The sequence below is a fragment of the Moschus berezovskii genome, chromosome X, assembly GCF_049115385.1.
Source record: "Moschus berezovskii isolate FMDL1 chromosome X, NW_MosBer_1.0, whole genome shotgun sequence".
In the NCBI taxonomy this organism is placed as follows: Eukaryota; Metazoa; Chordata; class Mammalia; order Artiodactyla; family Moschidae; genus Moschus; species Moschus berezovskii.
The window spans coordinates 50,351,806-50,370,521 of record NC_142488.1 but is presented as its reverse complement, the minus strand read 5'-3'; positions in this window follow the sequence as shown (position 1 = coordinate 50,370,521).

Here is an 18,716-nt window from a genome sequence, read left to right as displayed (position 1 = left end):
TGACAATATACAGCCTTGACACACTCCTTTTCCTATTTGAAACCAGTCTGTTGTTCCATGTCCAGCTCTGACTGTTGCTTCCTGACCTGCATACAGGTTTCTCAAGAGGCAGGTCAGGTGGTCTGGTATTCCCATCTCTTGAAGAATGTTCCACAGTTTATTGTGATCCACACAGTCAAAGGCTTTGGCATAGTCAATGAAGCAGAAATAGATGTTTTTCTGGAACTCTCTTGCTTTCTCCATGATCCAGCGGATGTTGGGAATTTGATCTCTGGTGCCTCTGCCTTTTCTAAAACCTGCTTGAACATATGGGAGTTCATGGTTCACATATTGCTGAAGCCTGGCTTGGAGAATTTTGAGCATGACTTTACTAGCGTGTGAGATGAGTGCAATTGTGCGGTAGTTTGAACATTCTTTGGCATTGCCTTTCTTTGGGATTGGAATGAAGACTGACTTTTCCAGGCTTGTGGCCCTTCCTGAGTTTTCTAAATTGGCTGGCATATTGAGTGCAGCACTTTCACAGCATCATCTTCCAGGATTTGAAATAGCTCAACTGGAATTCCATCACCTCCACTAGCTTTGTTCATAGTGATGCTTTCTAAGGCCCACTTGACTTCACATTCCAAGATGTCTGGCTCTAGGTCAGTGATCACGTTATCGTGACTATCTTGGTCGTGAAGATCTTTTTTGTACAGATCTTCTGTGTATTCTTGCCACCTCTTCTTAATATCTTCTGCTTCTGTTAGGTCCATACCATTTCTGTCCTTTATCGAGCCCATCGTTGCAAGAAATGTTCCCTTGGAATCTCTAATTTTCTTGAAGAGATCCCTTGTCTTTCCTATTCTGTTGTTTTCCTCTATTTCTTTGCATTGATCACTGAGGAAGGCTTTCTTATCTCTCCTTGCTATTCTTTGGAAGTCTGCATTCAGATGCTTATATCTTTCCTTTTCTCCTTTGCTTTTTGCTTCTCTTCTTTTCACAGCTATTTGTAAGGCCTCCTCAGACAGCCATTTTGCTTTTTTGCATTTCTTTTCCATGGGGATGGTCTTGGTCCCTGTCTCCTGTACAATGTCATGAACCTCCATCCAGAGTTCATCAGGCACTCTATCTATCAGATCTAGTCCCTTAAATCTATTCCTCACTTCCACTGTATAATCATAAGGGATTTGATTTAGGTCATATCTGAATGGTCTAGTGGTTTTCCCTAGTTTCTTCAATTTAAGTCTGAATTTGGCAATAAGGAGTTCATGATCTGAGCCACAGTCAGCTCCTGGTCTTGTTTTTGCTAACTGTATAAAGCTTCTCCATCTTTGGCTGCAAAGAATATAATCAATCTGATTTTGGTGTTGACCATCTAGTGATGTCCACGTGTAGAGTCTTCTCTTGTGTTGTTGAAAGAGGGTGTTTGCTATGACCAGTGCGTTCTCTTGACAAAACTCTATTAGCCTTTGCCCTGTTTCATTCCGTGCTCCAAGGCCAAATTTGCCTGTCACTCCAGGTGTTTCTTGACTTCCTACTTTTGCATTCAAGTCCCCTATAATGAAAAGGACATCTTTTTTGGTGTTAGTTCTACACAGAAGAACTCTACAAAAAAGATCTTCATGACCAAGATAGTCACGATAACGTGATCACTGACCTAGAGCCAGACATCTTGGAATGTGAAGTCAAGTGGGCCTTAGAAAGCATCACTACGAACAAAGCTAGTGGAGGTGATGGAATTCCAGTTGAGCTATTTCAAATCTTGAAAGATGATGCTGTGAAAGTGCTGCACTCAATATGCCAACAAATTTGGAAAACTCAGCAGTGGCCACAGGCCTGGAAAAGGTCAGTCTTCATTCCAATCCCAAAGAAAGGCAATGCCAAAGAATGCTCAGACTACTGCATAATTGCACTCATCTCACACGCTAGTAAAGTCATGCTCAAAATTCTCCAAGCCAGGCTTCAGCAATATGTGAACCGTGAACTCCCAGATGTTCAAGCAGGTTTTAGAAAAGGCAGAGGCACCAGAGATCAAATTCCCAATATCCGCTGGATCATGGAGAAAGCAAGAGAGTTCCAGAAAAACATCTATTTCTGCTTCATTGACTATGCCAAAGCCTTTGACTGTGTGGATCACAATAAACTGTGGAACATTCTTCAAGAGATGGGAATACCAGACCACCTGACCTGCCTCTTGAGAAACCTGTATGCAGGTAAGGAAGCAACAGTCAGAACTGTATATGGAACAACAGACTGGTTCCAAATAGGAAAAGGAGTACGTCAAGGCTGTATATTGTCACCCTGCTTATTTAACTTGTATGCAGAGGACATCATGAGGAACGCTGGGCTGGAAGAAGCACAAGGTGGAATCAAGATTGCCAGGAGAAATATCAATCACCTCAGCTATGCAGATGACACCACCCTTATGGCAGAAAGTGAAGAGGAACTCAAAAGCCTCTTGATGAAAGTAAAAGAGGAGAGTGAAAAGGTTGGCTTGAAGCTCAACATTCAGAAAACGAAGAATATGGCATCTGGTCCCATCACTTCATGGAAATAGATGGAAAAACAGTGGACACAGTGTCAGACTTTATTTTTTTGGGCTCCAAAATCACTGCAGATGCTGATTGCAGCCATGAAATTAAAAGATGCTTACTCCTTGGAAGGAAAGTTATGACCAACCTAGACAGTATATTAAAAAGCAGAGACATTACTTTGTCAACCAAAGTCCATCTAGTCAAGGCTATGGTTTTTCCCGTGGTCATGTATGGATGTGAGAGTTGGACTGTGAAGAAGGCTGATGGCCGAAGAATTGATGCTTTTGAACTGTGGTGCTGGAGAAGCCTCTTGAGAGTCGCTTGTAGTGCAAGGAGATCCAACCAATCCATTCTAAAGGAGATCAATCCTGGGTGTTCATTGGAAGGACTGATGCTAAAGCTGAAACTCCAATACTCTGGCCACCTCATGCGACGAGTTGACTCACTGGAAAAGACTCTGATGCTGGGAAAGATTAGGGGCGGGAGGAGAAGGGGACGACAGAGAATGAGATGGCTGGATGGCATCACCGACTCGATGGAAATGAGTTTGAGTGAACTCCGGGAGTTGGTGTTGGACAGGGAGGCCTGGCGTGCTGCAATTCATGGGGTTGCAAAGAGTCGGACACGACTGAGCGACTGAACTGAACTGACTCTTTGACCAGCATCTCCCCATCTCCCCACCCCCCAATCCCTGGAAATCAGTGTTCTACTTTCTGATTCTGTGTGTTCTACAGTGTTAGAGTCCACATATATGTGAAGTCATGCCGTGTTTGTTTTTCTCTCTCTGGCTTTTTTCATTTAGGATATTTCATAATATCTTCCAAGTCACCAATGTTGTAACAAGGGCAAGATTTTCTTCTTTTGTAAGGCTAAATAATATACAATTTATGTATATATTTACATATGTATACCCACATATATATCACATTTGATAAATAATGCTGCAGTGAACATATGAGTTTAGATGTCTCATTGAAATAATGATTTTATTTTTTCATATCTTTTGTATATATACTCAGTACTGGGATTGTTGGGTCATACAGTAATTAAATTTTTAGTTTGTTGAGAAGCTTCCATATTATTTTCCATAATGGATTCATCAATTTACATTTCCAGGAACAGTATACAATGGTTTGCTTTTCCCTACACCTTCACCAACACTGTTCTCTCTTGTGTTTTTGGTAATAGTCATTCATATAGGTGTGAGGTGTTATCTCACTGTGATTTTGATTTGCATTTCCCTGATGATTAGCTATGTAGAACATCTTTTCATATACTTGTTGGCCATTTATGTCTCCATTGGAAAACTGTCTATTCAGGTCCTTTGTCCATTCAAAAAATTTGGGTTATTATTTTGCTATTGAATTATATGGGTTTTTTATATGTATATTTTGGATCTTGACCTCTTATCAGATAGACAGCTTGCTCCCATTTCGAAGCCTGCTTTATCATTTTGTTGATTGTTTCTTTTCTGTGCAAAGCCTTTTAGTTTGATGTGGTTCAACCTGTTTAACTTTTACTGCCTGTGCTTTTGGTGTCATATTCTTGAAATCATTGCCAAGACGAATGCAAAGGAGCTTTCCCCCCATTTTTTTTAAGGAGTTTTATGGTTTGGGGTTTTAAGTCTTTAACCTATTTTGAGTTAACTTTTGTGAGTGGTGTAAGATAGGTGTCTAGTTTCTTTCTTGTGCATATGGATATATAGTCTTCCCAACACCATTTATTGAAGAGACTAGAAACAGTGTCAGATTTAATTTTCTTGGGCTCCAAAATCACTGCAGACTGGAGCCACAAAATTAAAAGACACTTGCTCCCTGGAAGAAAAGCCAAGACAAATTTAGACTGTGTATTAAAAAGCAGAGACATTACTTTGCTGACAAAACTCATATAGTCAAAAATATGGTATTTTCCACTAGTCATGTATGCATGTGAGAGTTGGACCATAAAGAAGGCTGGGCACTGAAGAATTGATGCTTTCGAACTGTAGTGCTGGAGAAGACTCTTGAGAGTCCCTTGGACTGCAGGTGGATCAAGCCAGTCAATCCTGAAGGTAGTCAATCTTGAATATGCTTTGGAAAGATTGGTACTGAAGTTGAAGGTCCAATACTTTGAACATCTGATGAGAAGAGCCAGCTCATTGGAAAAGACCCTGATGTTGGCAAAGATTGAGGGCAAGAGGAGAAGGGGGCAACAGAGAATGAGAGAGCTGGATGGCCTCACTGACACTATGGAGATGAGTTTGAGCAAACTCAGGGAGATAGTGAAGGACAGGAAAGCCTGGTGTGCTGCAGTTCATGGAGTTGCAAAGACTTAGACATAACTTAGTGACTGAACAATGACAACCCTTTCTCTATTGTGTATTCTTGGCATTCTTGTCAAAGATTAGTTGATAGTATATTTTGGTTTATTTCTTGGCTCTTTGTTTAGTTTCACTGGACTATGTATCTGTTTTATGTCAATACCATTCTGTTTTTATTATTAACATTGGATAGTCCTTGAGGATATGGCTTTGTAATATAGCTCAGAATCAGGGAGTGTGATGCCTCCAGATTTGTTATTTACTAATATTGCTTTAACTATTTGGGATGTTTTTCTGATTCCATACAAATTTTAGAATTGTTTTTCTTATTTCTATGAAAAAATGCCACTTTCATTTAATAGGGATTGCATTCAATTTGTAGATTGCTTTGGACAGTATGGACATTTTAATATTATTTTTCCAATCTATGAGCATGAAATACCTTTCCACTTATGTCTTCCTTAAATTACTTTCATCAGACTCTTAGAGTTTTCAATGTATAGAGCTATCATCTCCCTTGTTAGGTTTATTCCTACATACGGATTCCTTTTGATATTGCTGTAAATGTGACTTTTACTATCTTTCTGAGGTAGTTCATTGATAATGTATAGAAATTCAACTAATTTCTCTGTGTTAGTTTTGTTTTCTACAACTTTGCTGAATTTGTTTATTGTTCAACAGTTTTTTAATGGTGTCTTTAGGGTTTTTTGTATAAAGTACCATATCATCTGCAAGTGACAGTTTTACTATTTCCTCTCTGATTTGGATATCTTTTTTTTTTTTCTTTTTCTGGCCAAATTGCTCTGGCTACGACGTCAGTATACAGTTGAATAGAAATTGAAAATGGGCACCTTTATCTTGTGTTTTTGTTTGTTTCTCATTTATTCATTTTTAATTGAAGGATAATTGCTTTACAGAATTTTGTTGGTTTCTGTCAAACATCAACATGAATCAGCCATATATATGCATATGTCCCCTCACTCTTGAAACTCCCTTCCATCTCCCTCCCCATCCCACCCCTCTAGGTTGATACAGAGCCCCTGTTTGAGTTCCCTGAGTCATACAGCAAGTTCCCATTGACTATCTATTTGGCATATGGTAATGTAAATTTCCATGTTACTCTCTCCATACATTTCACCCACTCCTCCACCTACCCCCGTGTTTATAAGGCTGTTCTTTGTCTGTTTCTCCAAGGTTGCCCTGCAAATAAATATATCGGCACCACCTTTCTAGATTCTATATATATGCATTCAGTTCAGTTCAGTCGCTCAGTCGTGTCCGACTCTCCGGGACCCCATGAATCACAGCACGCCAGGCCTCCCTGTCCATCACCAACTCCCGGAGTTCACTCAAACTCATGTCCACAGAGTCGGTGATGCCATCCAGCCATCTCATTCTCGGTCGTCCCCTTCTCCTCTCGCCCCCAACCCTTCCCAGCATCAGAGTCTTTTCCAGTGAGTCAACTCGTCGCATGAGGTGGCCAAAGTATTGCAGTTTCAGCTTTAGCATCAGTCCTTCCAATGAACACCCAGGATCGATCTCCCTTAGAATGGACTGGTTGGATCTCCTTGCAGTCCAAGGGACTCTCAAGAGTCTTCTCCAACACCACAGTTCAAAAGCATCAATTCTTCAGCGATCAGCTTTCTTCACAGTCCAACTCTCACATTCATACATGACCACTGGAAAAACCATAGCCTTGACTAGACGGCCTTTGTTGGCAAAGTAATGTCTCTGCTTTTTAATATATTATCAAGGTTGATCATAACTTTCCTTCCAAGGAGTAAGCATCTTTTAATTTCATGGCTGCAATCAGCATCTGCAGTGATTTTGGAGCCCAAAAAAATAAAGTCTGACACTGTTTCCACTGTTTTTCCATCTATTTCCCATGAAATGATGGGATCAGATGCCATGATCTTCGTTTTCTGAATGTTGAGCTTCAAGCCAACCTTTTCACTCTCCTCTTTCACTTTCATCAAGAGGCTTTTGAGTTCCTCTTCACTTTCTGCCATAAGGGTAGTGTCATCTGCATATCTGAGATTATTGATATTTCTCCCGGCAATCTTGATTCCAGCTTCTGCTTCTTCTAGCCCAGCGTTCTTCATGATGTACTCTGCATATAAGTTAAATAAGCAAGGTGACAATATACAGCCTTGAGGCACTCCCTTTCCTATTTGGAACCAGTCTGTTGTTCCATGTCCAGTTCTAACTGTTGCTTCCTGACCTGCATACAGGTTTCTCAAGAGGCAGGTCAGGTGGTCTGGTATTCCCATCTCTTGAAGAATGTTCCACAGTTTATTGTGATCCACACAGTCAAAGGCTTTGGCATAGTCAATGAAGCAGAAATAGATGTTTTTCTGGAACTCTCTTGCTTTCTCCATGATCCAGCAGATGTTGGGAATTTGATCTCTGGTGCCTCTGCTTTTCCTAAAACCTGCTTGAACATCTGGGAGTTCACGGTTCACATATTGCTGAAGCCTGGCTTGGAGAATTTTGAGCATGACTTTACTAGCGTGTGAGATGAGTGCAATTGTGCGGTAGTTTGAGCATTCTTTGGCATTGCCTTTCTTTGGGATTGGAATGAAGACTGACCTTTTCCAGTCCTGTGGCCACTGCTGAGTTTTCCAAATTGGCTGGCATATTGAGAGCAGCACTTTCACAGCATCATCTGGCAAGATTTGAAATAGCTCAACTGGAATTCCATCACCTCCACTAGCTTTGTTCGTAGTGATGCTTTCTAAGGCCCACTTGACTTCACATTCCAAGATGTCTGGCTCTAGGTCAGCGATCACGTTATCGTGACTATCTTGGTCGTGAAGATCTCTTTTGTACAGTTCTTCTGTGTATTCTTGCCACCTCTTCTTAATATCTTCTGCTTCTGTTAGGTCCATACCATTCCTGTCCTTTATCGAGCCCATCCTTACATGAAATGTTCCCTTGGAATCTCGAAATTTCTTGAAGAGGTCTCTTGTTTTCCCTATTCTGTTGTTTTCCTCTATTTCTTTGCATTGATCACTGAGGAAGGCTTTCTTATCTCTCCTTGCTATTCTTTGGAACTCTGAATTCAGATGCTTATATCTTTTCTTTTTTCCTTTGCTTTTCACTTCTCTTCTTTTCACAGCTATTTGTAAGGCCTCCTCAGACAGCCATTTTGCTTTTTTGCATTTCTTTTCCATGGGGATGGTCTTGGTCCCTGTCTCCTTTACAATGTCACAAACCTCCGTCCAGAGTTCATCAGGCACTCTATCTATCAGATCTAGTCCCTTAAATCTATTCCTCGCTTCCACTGTATAATCATAAGGGATTTGATTTAGGTCATATCTGAATGGTCTAGTGGTTTTCCCTACTTTCTTCAATTTAAGTCTGAATTTGGCAATAAGGAGTTCATGAACTGAGCCACAGTCAGCTCCTGGTCTTGTTTTTGCTAACTGTATATATCTTCTCCATCTTTGGCTGCAAGGAATATAATCAATCTGATTTTGGTGTTAACCATCTGGTGATGTCCATGTGTAGAGTCTTCTCTTGTGTTGTTGAAAGAGGGTGTTTGCTATGACCAGTGTGTTCTCTTGACAAAACTCTATTAGCCTTTTCCCTGCTTCATTCCGTGCTCCAAGTCCAAATTTGACTGTTACTCCAGGTGTTTCTTGACTTCCTACTTTTACATTCCAGTCCCCTATAATGAAAAGGACATCTTTTTTGGGTGTTAGTTCTAAAAGGTCTTGTAGGTCTTCATAGAACTCTTCAACTTCGGCTTCTTCAGCGTTACTGGTTGGGGCATAGGCCTGGATTACTGTGATATTGAATGGTTTGCCTTGGAAATGAACAGAAATCATTCTGTCGTTTTTAAGATTGCACCCAAGTACTGTATTTCGGACTCTTTTGTTGACCATGATGGCTACTCCATTTCTTCTAAGGGATTCCTGCCCACAGTAGTAGATATAATGGTCATCTGAGTTAAATTCACCCATTCCAGTCCATTTTAATTCACTGATTCCTAGAATGTCTATGTTCACTCTTGCCATCTCCTGTTTGACCACTTCCAATTTGCCTTGATTCATGGACCTAACATTCCAGGTTCCTATGTAATATTGCTCTTTACAGCACTGGACCTTGCTTCTCTCATCGGTCACATCCACAACTGGGTATTGGTTTTGCTTTTGCTCCATCCATTTATTCCTTCTAGAGTTACTTCTCCACTGATCTCCAGTAGCATACTGGGCACCTACCGACCTGGGGAATTCCTCATTTAGTATCCTATCATTTTGCCTTTTGATACTATTCATGGGGTTCTCAAGGCAAGTATACTGAAGTGGTTTGCCATTCCCTTCTCCAGTGGACCACATTTGGCTGTGGTCCATGTGATCAGATCAACTATAAGCATTAGTGTATGATATTTAGCTTTCTCTTTCTGACATACTTCACTCTGTATAATAGGCTCTAGGTTCATCCACCTATTTAGAATTAACTCAAATGTGTTCCTTTTTATGGCTGAGTAATATTCCATTGTATACAGCTTCTTTATCCATTCATCTGTCACTGGACATGTAGGCTGCTTCCATGTTCCAGTTATTGTAATAGTGCTGCAATGAACATTCGGGTACATATGTCTATTTCAGATTTGGTCTCCTCAGGGTATATGACTAGAAGCAGGATTGCTGGGTCATATGGTACTTTTATTCCTAGTTTTTAAAGGAATCTCCATACCATCTTTCGTAGTGATGGACATGAGTTTGAGTAGGCTCCGGGAGTTACTGTTGGACAGGGAAGCCAGGCAGTCCAGGGGGTCACAAAGAGTCGGACACCACTGAGCGACTGAACTGACTGACTGATACCATCTTCCATAGTGGCTGTATCAATTTACATTCCCACCAACAGTGCAAGAGAATTCTCTTTTCTCTACACCCTCTCCAGCATTTATTGTTTGTAGACTTTTTGATGATGGCCATTAGAATTGGTGTGAGGTGATATCTCATTGTAGTTTTGGTTTGTATTTCTCGAATAATGAATGATGTTGAGTATCTTTTCATGTGTTTGTTAGCCATCTATATGTCTTCTTGCTATTCTTTGGAACTCTGAATTCAAATGGGTCTGTCTTTCCTTTTCTCTTTTGCTTTTTGCTTCTCTTCTTTTCACAGGTATTTGTAAGGCCTCCTCAGACAGCCATTTTGCTTTTTTTGCATTTCTTTTTCTTGGGGATGGTCTTGATCCCTGTCTCCTGTACAATGTCATGAACCTCTGTTCATAGTTCATCAGGCACTCTGTCTATCAGATCTAGTCTTTTAAATCTATTTCTCACTTCCACTGTATAACCATAAGGGATTTGATTTAGGTCATACCTGAATGGTCTAGTGGTTTTCCCCACTTTCTTTAATTTCAGTCTGAATTTGGCAATAAGGAGTTCATGATCTGAGCCACAGTCAGCTCCCACTCTTGTTTTTGCTGACTGTATAGAGCTTCTCCATCTTTGACTACAAAGAATATAATCAATCTGATTTCGGTGTTGACCATCTGGTGATGTCCATGTGTAGAGTCCTCTCTTGTGTTTTTGGAAGAGGGTGTTTGCTATGACCAGTGCGTTCTCTTGGCAAAACTCTATTAGCCTTTGCCTGCTTCATTCTGTATTCCAAGACCAAATATGCCTGTTACTCCAGGTGTTTCTTGACTTCCTACTTTTGTATTCTAGTCCCCTAAAATGAAAAGGACATCTTTTTTGGGTGTTAGTTCTAGAAAGTCTTTTAGCTCTTCATAGAACTGTTTGACTTCGGCATTACTGGTAGGGGCATCAGTTCAGTTCAGTTCAGTCGCTCAGTCGTGTCCGACTCTCCGTGACCCCATGAATCACAGCACACCAGGCCTCCCTGTCCATCACCAACTCCCGGAGTTCATTCAAACTCATGTCCACAGAGTCGGTGATGCCATCCAGCCATCTCATTCTCTGTCGTCCCCTTCTCCTCCCGCCCCCAATCCCTCCCAGCATCAGAGTCTTTTCCAGTGAGTCAACTCGTCGCATGAGGTGGCCAAAGTATTGCAGCTTCAGCTTTAGCATCAGTCCCTCCAATGAACATCCAGGATTGATCTCCTCTAGAATGGACTGGTTGGATCTCCTTGCAGTATAAGGGACTCTCAAGAGTCTTCTCCAACACCACAGTTCAAAAGCATCGATTCTTCGGCGATCAGCTTTCTTCACAGTCCAACTCTCACATCCATACATGACCATGGGAAAAACCATAGCCTTGACTAGACGGACCTTGGTTGGCAAAGTAATGTCTCTGCTTTTTATTATACTATCAAGGTTGGTCATAACTTTCCTTCCAAGGAGTAAGCGTCTGTTAATTTCATGGCTGCAATCAGCATCCGCAGTGATTTTGGAGCCCAAAAAAATAAAGTCTGACACTGTGTCCACTGTTTTTCCATCTATTTCCCATGAAGTGATGGGACCAGATGCCATGATCTTTGTTTTCTGAATGTTGAGCTTCAAGCCAACCTTTTCACTCTCCTCTTTCACTTTCATCAAGAGGCTTTTGAGTTCCTCTTCACTTTCTGCAATAAGGGTAGTGTCATCTGCATATCTGAGGTTATTGATGACTTGGATTAATGCGATATTGAATGGTTTGCCTTGGAAACGAACAGAGATCATTCTGTCGTTTTTGAGACTGCACCCAAGTACTGCATTTCGGACTCTTGTTGACTATGATGGCTACTCCATTTCTTCTAAGGGATTCCTGCCCACTGTAGTAGATAATATGGTCATCTGAGTTAAATTCACCCATTCCAGTCCATTTTAGTTCGCTGATTCCTGGAATGTTGACATTCACTCTTGCTATCTCCTGTTTGGCCACTTCCAATTTGCTTTGATTCATGGGCTTTACATTCCAGGATCCTATGCAATATTGCTCTTTACAGCATTGGACATTTTTTCTATCACCAGTCCCATCCACAAGTGGGTGTTGTTTTTGCTTTGGCTCAATCCTTCATTCTTTCTGGAGTTATTTCTCCACTGACCTCCAGTAGCATATTGGGCACCTACCCACCTGAGGAGTTCATCTTTTAGTGTCCTACCTTTTTGCCTTTTCACTGACCATGCCAAAGCCTTTGACTGTGTGTATCACAATCAACTGTGGGAAATTCTGAAAGAGATGGGAATACCAGACCACCTGACATGCTTCTTGAGAAACCTGTACGAAGGGCAGGAAGCAACAGTTAGAACTGGACATGAAATAACAGACTGGTTCCAAATAGGAAAAGGAGTACGTCAAGGCTGTATATTGTCACCCTGCTTATTTAACTTATATGCAGACTACATCATGAGAAATGCTGGGCTGAAAGAAGCACAAGGTGGAATCAAGATTGCTGGGAGAAATATCAATAACCTCAGGTGACACCACCCTTATAGCAGAAAGGAAAGAAGAACTAAAGAGCCTCTTGATGAAAGTGAAAGAGGAGAGTGAAAAGGTTGGCTTAAAGCTCAACATTCAGAAAATGAAGATCATGGCATCTGGTCCCATCACTTCATGGCGAATAGATGGGGAAACAGTGGAAACAGTGGCAGACTTTATTTTTTTTACTCCAAAATCACTGCAGATGGTGATTGCAACCATGAAATAAAAAGATGCTTTCTCCTTGGAAGGAAAGTTATGACTAACCTAGATAGCATATTAAAAAGCAGAGACATTACTTTGCCACCAAAAGTCTGTCTAGTCATAGCTATGGTTTTTCAAGTAGTCATGTATGGATGTGAGAGTTGGACTATAAAGAAAGCTGAGTGCCGAAGAATGGATGCTTTTGAACTGTGGTGTTGGAGAAGACTCTTAAGAGTCCCTTGGACTGCAAGGAGATCCAACCAGTCCATCCTGGGGGAGATCAGTCTTGGGTGTTCACTGGAAGGACTGATGTTGAGAATGAAGCTGCAATACTTTGGCCAACTGATGCAAAGATCTGACTCATTTGAAAAGATCCTGATGCTGGGAAAGTTTGAGGGCAGGAGGAGAAGGGGCCGACAGAGGATGAGATGGTTGAATGGCATCACCGACTCAATGGAAACGAGTTTGGGTAAACTCTGGGAGTTGGTGATGGACAGGGAGTCCTGGCGTGCTGCAGTTCATGGGGTCGCAAAGAGTCGGACACGAATGAGCAACTGAACTGAACTCATATGTTTTCTTTGGAAAAATGTCTATTTAGGTCTTTTTCCTACCTTTTGATTGGGTTTTTTTTTTTTCTCGTATTGAGTTGTATGAGCTGCTTGTATATTTTGGAAATTAATCCTTTGTCAATTTTTTCATTTTTTATTATTTTCTCCCATTCTGAGGTTTGTCTTTTCACCTTGCTTATAGTTCCCTTTGGTGTGCAAAAGCTTTTAAGTTTAATTAGAGCCCAGTTGTTTTTTTTTTTTATTTCCATTATTCTAGGAGGTGGGTCATAGAAGATCTTGCTTTGATTTATGTCATTGAGTGTTCTGCTTACATTTTCCTCAAAGCGTTTTATAGTTTCTGGTCTTACATTTAGGTCTTTAATCCATTTTGAGTTTATTTTTGTGTGTGGTGTTAGGAAGTGTTCTAATTTCATTCTTTTACACGTAGTTTTCCAGTTTTCCCAGTACCACATATTGAAGAGGCTGTCTTTGCCCATTGTATAGTCTTGCCTGCTTTGTCAAAAATAAGGTATCCATAGGTGCATGTGTTTATTTCTGCGCTCTCTGTCTTGTTCCATTGGTTTCTATTTCTGTTTTTGTGCCAGTACCATACTGCCTTGATGACTGTAGCTTTGTTATATAATCTGAAGTCAGGAAGGTTGATTCCTCCAGGTCCACTCTTCTTTCTCAAGACTGGTTTGGTTATTTAGGGTCTTTTTGGTTTCCATATGAATTGTGAAATTTTTTGTTCCAGTTCTTTGAAAAATGTCATTGGTAATTTGATAGGAATTGCACTAAATCTGTAGATTGCATGTTGTAGTATAGTCATTTTCACAATATTGATCTTTCGTACCCAGGAGCATGGAATATCTCTCCATCTGTTTATGCCATCTTTGACTTTTTAAATCAGTATCTTATGCTTTTCTGTGTACAGTTCTTTTGTCTCCTTAAGTAGATTTATTCCTAAATATTTTATTCTTTTTGTTGTAATGCTGAATGGGATTGATTCCTTAATTTCTCTTTCTGATTTTTTCATTGCTAGTATATAGGAATGCAAGTGATTTCTGTGTATTGATTTTGTATCCTGCAATTTTGCTAAATTCACTGATTAGCTCTAGTAATATTCTGATAGCATCTTTAGGGTTTTCCATGTATACTATCATGTCATCTGCAGTCAGTGAGAAATTTACTTCTTCTTTTCTGATCTGGATTCCATTTATTTCTTGTTCTTCCCCAATTGCTGTAGCTGCTGCGCTGCTGCTGCTGCTGCTAAGTCTCTTCAGTCGTGTCTGACTCTGTGTGACCCCATAGAGGGCAGCCCACCAGGTTCCCCTGTCCCTGGGATTCTCCAGGCAAGAACACTGGAGTGGGTTGCCATTTCCTTCTCTAATGCATGAAAGTGAAGTTACTCAGTCATGTCCGACTCCTAGCGACCCCACGGACTGCAGCCTACCAGGCTCCTCCGTCCATGGGATTTTCCAGGGAAGAATACTGGAGTGGGTTGCCATTGCCTTCTCCATTGCTGTAGCTAGGACTCCCCAAACTATTTGAATAATAGTGGTGAGAGAGGACACTCTTGTCTTGTTCCTGATCTTTGAAGGAATGCTTTCAATTTTTCACTATTGAGAATAATGTTTGCTGTGGACTTATCCTATATGGACTTTACTATGTTGAGGTTATGCTCATTTTTTTGAAGCATTTTAATCATAAATGGGTGCTGGATTTTGTCAAAGGCTTTTTCTGCATCTATGGTGATGATCATATCGTTTTTACCTTTCAATTTGTTAATATGGTGTATCACATTGAATAATTTGCACATATTAAAGAATCCTTGCATACCTGGAAAAAACCCAACTTGATCATGGTGAAGAGTTGACTCACTGGAAAAGACTCTGATGCTGTGAGGGATTGGGGGCAGGAGGAGAAGGGGACGACAGAGAATGAGATGGCTGGATGGCATCACCGACTCGATGGACATGAGTTTGAGTGAACTCCGGGAGTTGGTGATGGACAGGAAGTCCTGGCGTGCTGTGATACATGGGGTCGCAAAGAGTCGGACACGACTGAGCAATTGAACTGAACTGAACTGATCATGGTGTAGGAGCTTTTTAATGTGTTGCTGAATTCTGTTTGCTAGAATTTTGTTGAGGATTTTTGCATCTATGTTCATCAGTGATATTGGCCTGCAATTTTCTTTTTTTGTGTTGTCTTTGTCTGGCTTTAGTGTCAGGGTGATGGTAGCCTCATAGAACGAATTTGAAAGTATTCCTTCCTTCCCAGTTTTTTGAAGGAGTTTCAGAAGGCTAGGCATTCAGTTCAGTAGCTCAGTCGTGTCCGACTCTCCGCGACCCCATGAATCACAGCACGCCAGGCATCCCTGTCCATCACCAACTCCCGGAGTTCACTCAAACTCATGTCCGCAGAGTCGGTGATGCCATCCAGCCATCTCATTCTCCATCGTCCCCTTCTCCTGCCCCCAAACTTTCCCAGCATCAGAGTCTTTTCCAGTGAGTCAACTCATCGCATGAGGTGGCCAAAGTATTGGAGTTTCAGCTTTAGCATCAGTCCTTCCAATGAACACCCAGGATTGATCTCCTTTAGAATGGACTGGTTGGATCTCCTTGCAGTCCAAGGGACTCAAGATTCTTCTCCAACACCACAGTTCAAAGGCATCAATTCTTCGGCGATCAGCTTCTCTAAATGTTTGATAGAATTCTCCTGTGAAGTCATCTGGTCTGGGCTTTTGTTTTTTGGGAGATTTTTGATCACAGTTTTGATTTCTGTGCTTGTGATTAGGTTGTTCATAATTTCTATTTCTTCAGGTTCAGTCTTAGAAGATTGAACTTTTCTGAGAATCTGTCCATTTCTTCCAGGTTATCTATTTTATTGCCATATAGTTGCTCATAAGAGTCTCTTATAATCCTTTTGTATTTCTGCATTGTCTGTTGTTCAGTTCAGTTCAGCTCAGTCGCTCAGTCGTGTCCGACTCTCCGCGACCCCATGAATCACAGCACGCCAGGCCTCCCTGTCCATCACCAACTCCCGGAGTTCACTCAAACTCATGTCCATAGAGTCGGTGATGCCATCCAGCCATCTCATTCTCTGTCGTCCCTGTCTCCTCCCGCCCCCAACGTTTCCCAGCATCAGAGTCTTTTCCAGTGAGTCAACTCGTCGCATGAGGTGGCCAAAGTATTGGAGTTTCATCTTTAGCATCAATCCTTCCAGTGAACACCCAGGATTGATCTCCTCTAGAATGGACTGGTTGGATCTCCTTGCAGTCCAAGGGACTCTCAAGAGTCTTCTCCAGCACCACAGTTCAAAAGCATCAATTCTTCGGCGATCAGCTTTCTTCACAGTCCAACTCTCACATCCATACATGACCACGGGAAAAACCATAGCCTTGACTAGACGGACCTTGGTTGGCAAAGTAATGTCTCTGCTTTTTAATATATTATCAAGGTTGGTCATAACTTTCCTTCCAAGGAGTAAGCGTGTTTTAATTTCATGGCTGCAATCAGCATCCACAGTGATTTTGGAGCCCAAAAAACCTCTCCTTTTTCATTTCTAATTTTTTTTATTTGACTCTTTTCTCTTTTTTTCTTGATGAATCTGGCTAAAGGTTTGTCAATTTTGTTCATCTGAAAGAACCAACTTTTAGTTTTCTTAATCTTGACTATTATTTCTCTCATTTCCTTTTCATTTATTTCTGCTCTGATCTTTATGATTTCTATCCTGCTAACTTTGGGCTTTTCGTTCTAGATGAAGAGTTAATTTCTCTATTCAATATTTTTCTTTTTTCTTGAGGTAGGATTGTATTTCTATAAGCTTCCCTCTTAGAAATGCTTTTGCTGCATCCCATAGGTTTTGAGTTGTTGTGTTTTCATTGTCATTTGTTTCTAGAAATTTTTAAATTTCCCTTTTGATTTCTTCAGTAACCTGTTTGCTATTTAGAAATAAGAATGGATAAGAAAGCTGTGGTACATATACACAATGGAATATTACTCAGCTATTAAAATGAATGCATTTGAATCACTTCTAATGAGGTGGATGAAACTGGAGCTTATTATACAGAGTGAAGTAAGTCAGAAGGAAAAACACCAGTACAGTATATTAACGCATATATATGGAATTTAGAAAGATGGTAATGATGACCTATATGCGAGAGAGCGAAAGAGACACAGATGTAAAGAACAAACTTTTGGACTCTGTGGGAGAAGGCGAGGGTGGGATGATTTGAGAGAAAAGCATAGAAATATGTATATTATCCTATGTGAAATAGATCGCCAGTCCTGGTTCAATGCATGAGACAGGGTGCTCAGGTTTGGTGCACTGGGATGACTCTGAGGGATGGGATGGGGAGGGAGGTAGGAGGGAGGTTCAAGATGGGGAACACATGTACACCCATGGCTGATTCATGTGAATGTATGGAAAAAACCACTACAATATCATAAAGTAATTAGCCTCCAATGAAAATAAATAAATAAAATAAAGTAAAAAGAAGAAATGTATTGTTTAAACTCCATGTGTTTGTGTTTTTTAAGTTTTTTTCTTTTAATTGATATCTACAACCAAGGTCTGTCTAGTCAAGGCAATGGTTTTTCCCGTGGTCATGTATGGATGTGAGAGTTGGACTGTGAAGAAAGCTGATCGCCGAAGAATCAATGCTTTTGAACTGTGGTGTTGGAGAAGAGTCTTGAGAGTCCCTTATACTGCAAGGAGATCCAACCAGTCCATTCTAAAGGAGATCAATCCTGGATGTTCATTGGAGGGACTGATGCTAAAGCTGAAACTGCAATACTTTGGCCACCTCATGCGACGAGTTGACTCACTGGAAAAGACTCTGATGCTGGGAAAGGTTGGGGGCGGGAGGAGAAGGGGACGACCGAGAATGAGATGGCTGGATGGCATCACCGACTCTGTGGACATGAGTTTGAGTGTACTCCGGGAGTTGGTGATGGACAGGGAGGCCTGGCGTGCTGTGATTCATGGGGTCGCGGAGAGTCGGACACGACTGAGCGACTGAACTGAACTGAACTGAGTCTCATAGTGATGTGGTCAGAAAAAATGCTTGATATGATTTCAATTTTTAAAATTTATTGAGGTTTGATTTGTGACCCAAGATGTGGTCTATCCTGAAGAATGTTCCTTGTACACTTGAGAAGAAGGTGTATTCTTCTGCATTTAGATGAAATGTCCTAAAGATATCCATGAGATCCATCTGGTCTGATATGTCATCTAAGACTTGTGTTTCCTTATTAATTTTCTCTTTTGATGATCTGTCCATTGGTGTAAGTGGGGTATTAAAATCTCCTACTATCATTATGTTACTGCAGATTTCTGCTTTTATGTCTGTTAGTGTTTGTCCTATGTATTTAGGTACTTGCATGATGGGTGCATTGATATTTACAACTGTGATGTCTTCCTCATGGGTTGATTCCTTGATCATTATGTAGTGTCCTTCATTATCTTTTGTAATATTCTTTATTCTAAGGTCTATTTTGTCTGAAATGAAGATTGCTACTCCAGCTTTCTTTTGATTTCCATTTGCATGGAATGTATTTTTCCATTCTCTCACTTTCAGTCTACATGTGTATTGAGGTCTGAGGTGGGTTTCTTGTAGACAGCGTATATATGGGTCTTGTTTTTGTATCCATTCAGCGAGTCTGTGTCTTTTGGTTGGAGCATTTAATCCATTTACATTTAAAGTAATTATTGATATATATGTTCCTATTGCCATTTTCTTAATTGTTTGGGGCTTGTTTTTGTAGATCTTCTTCTT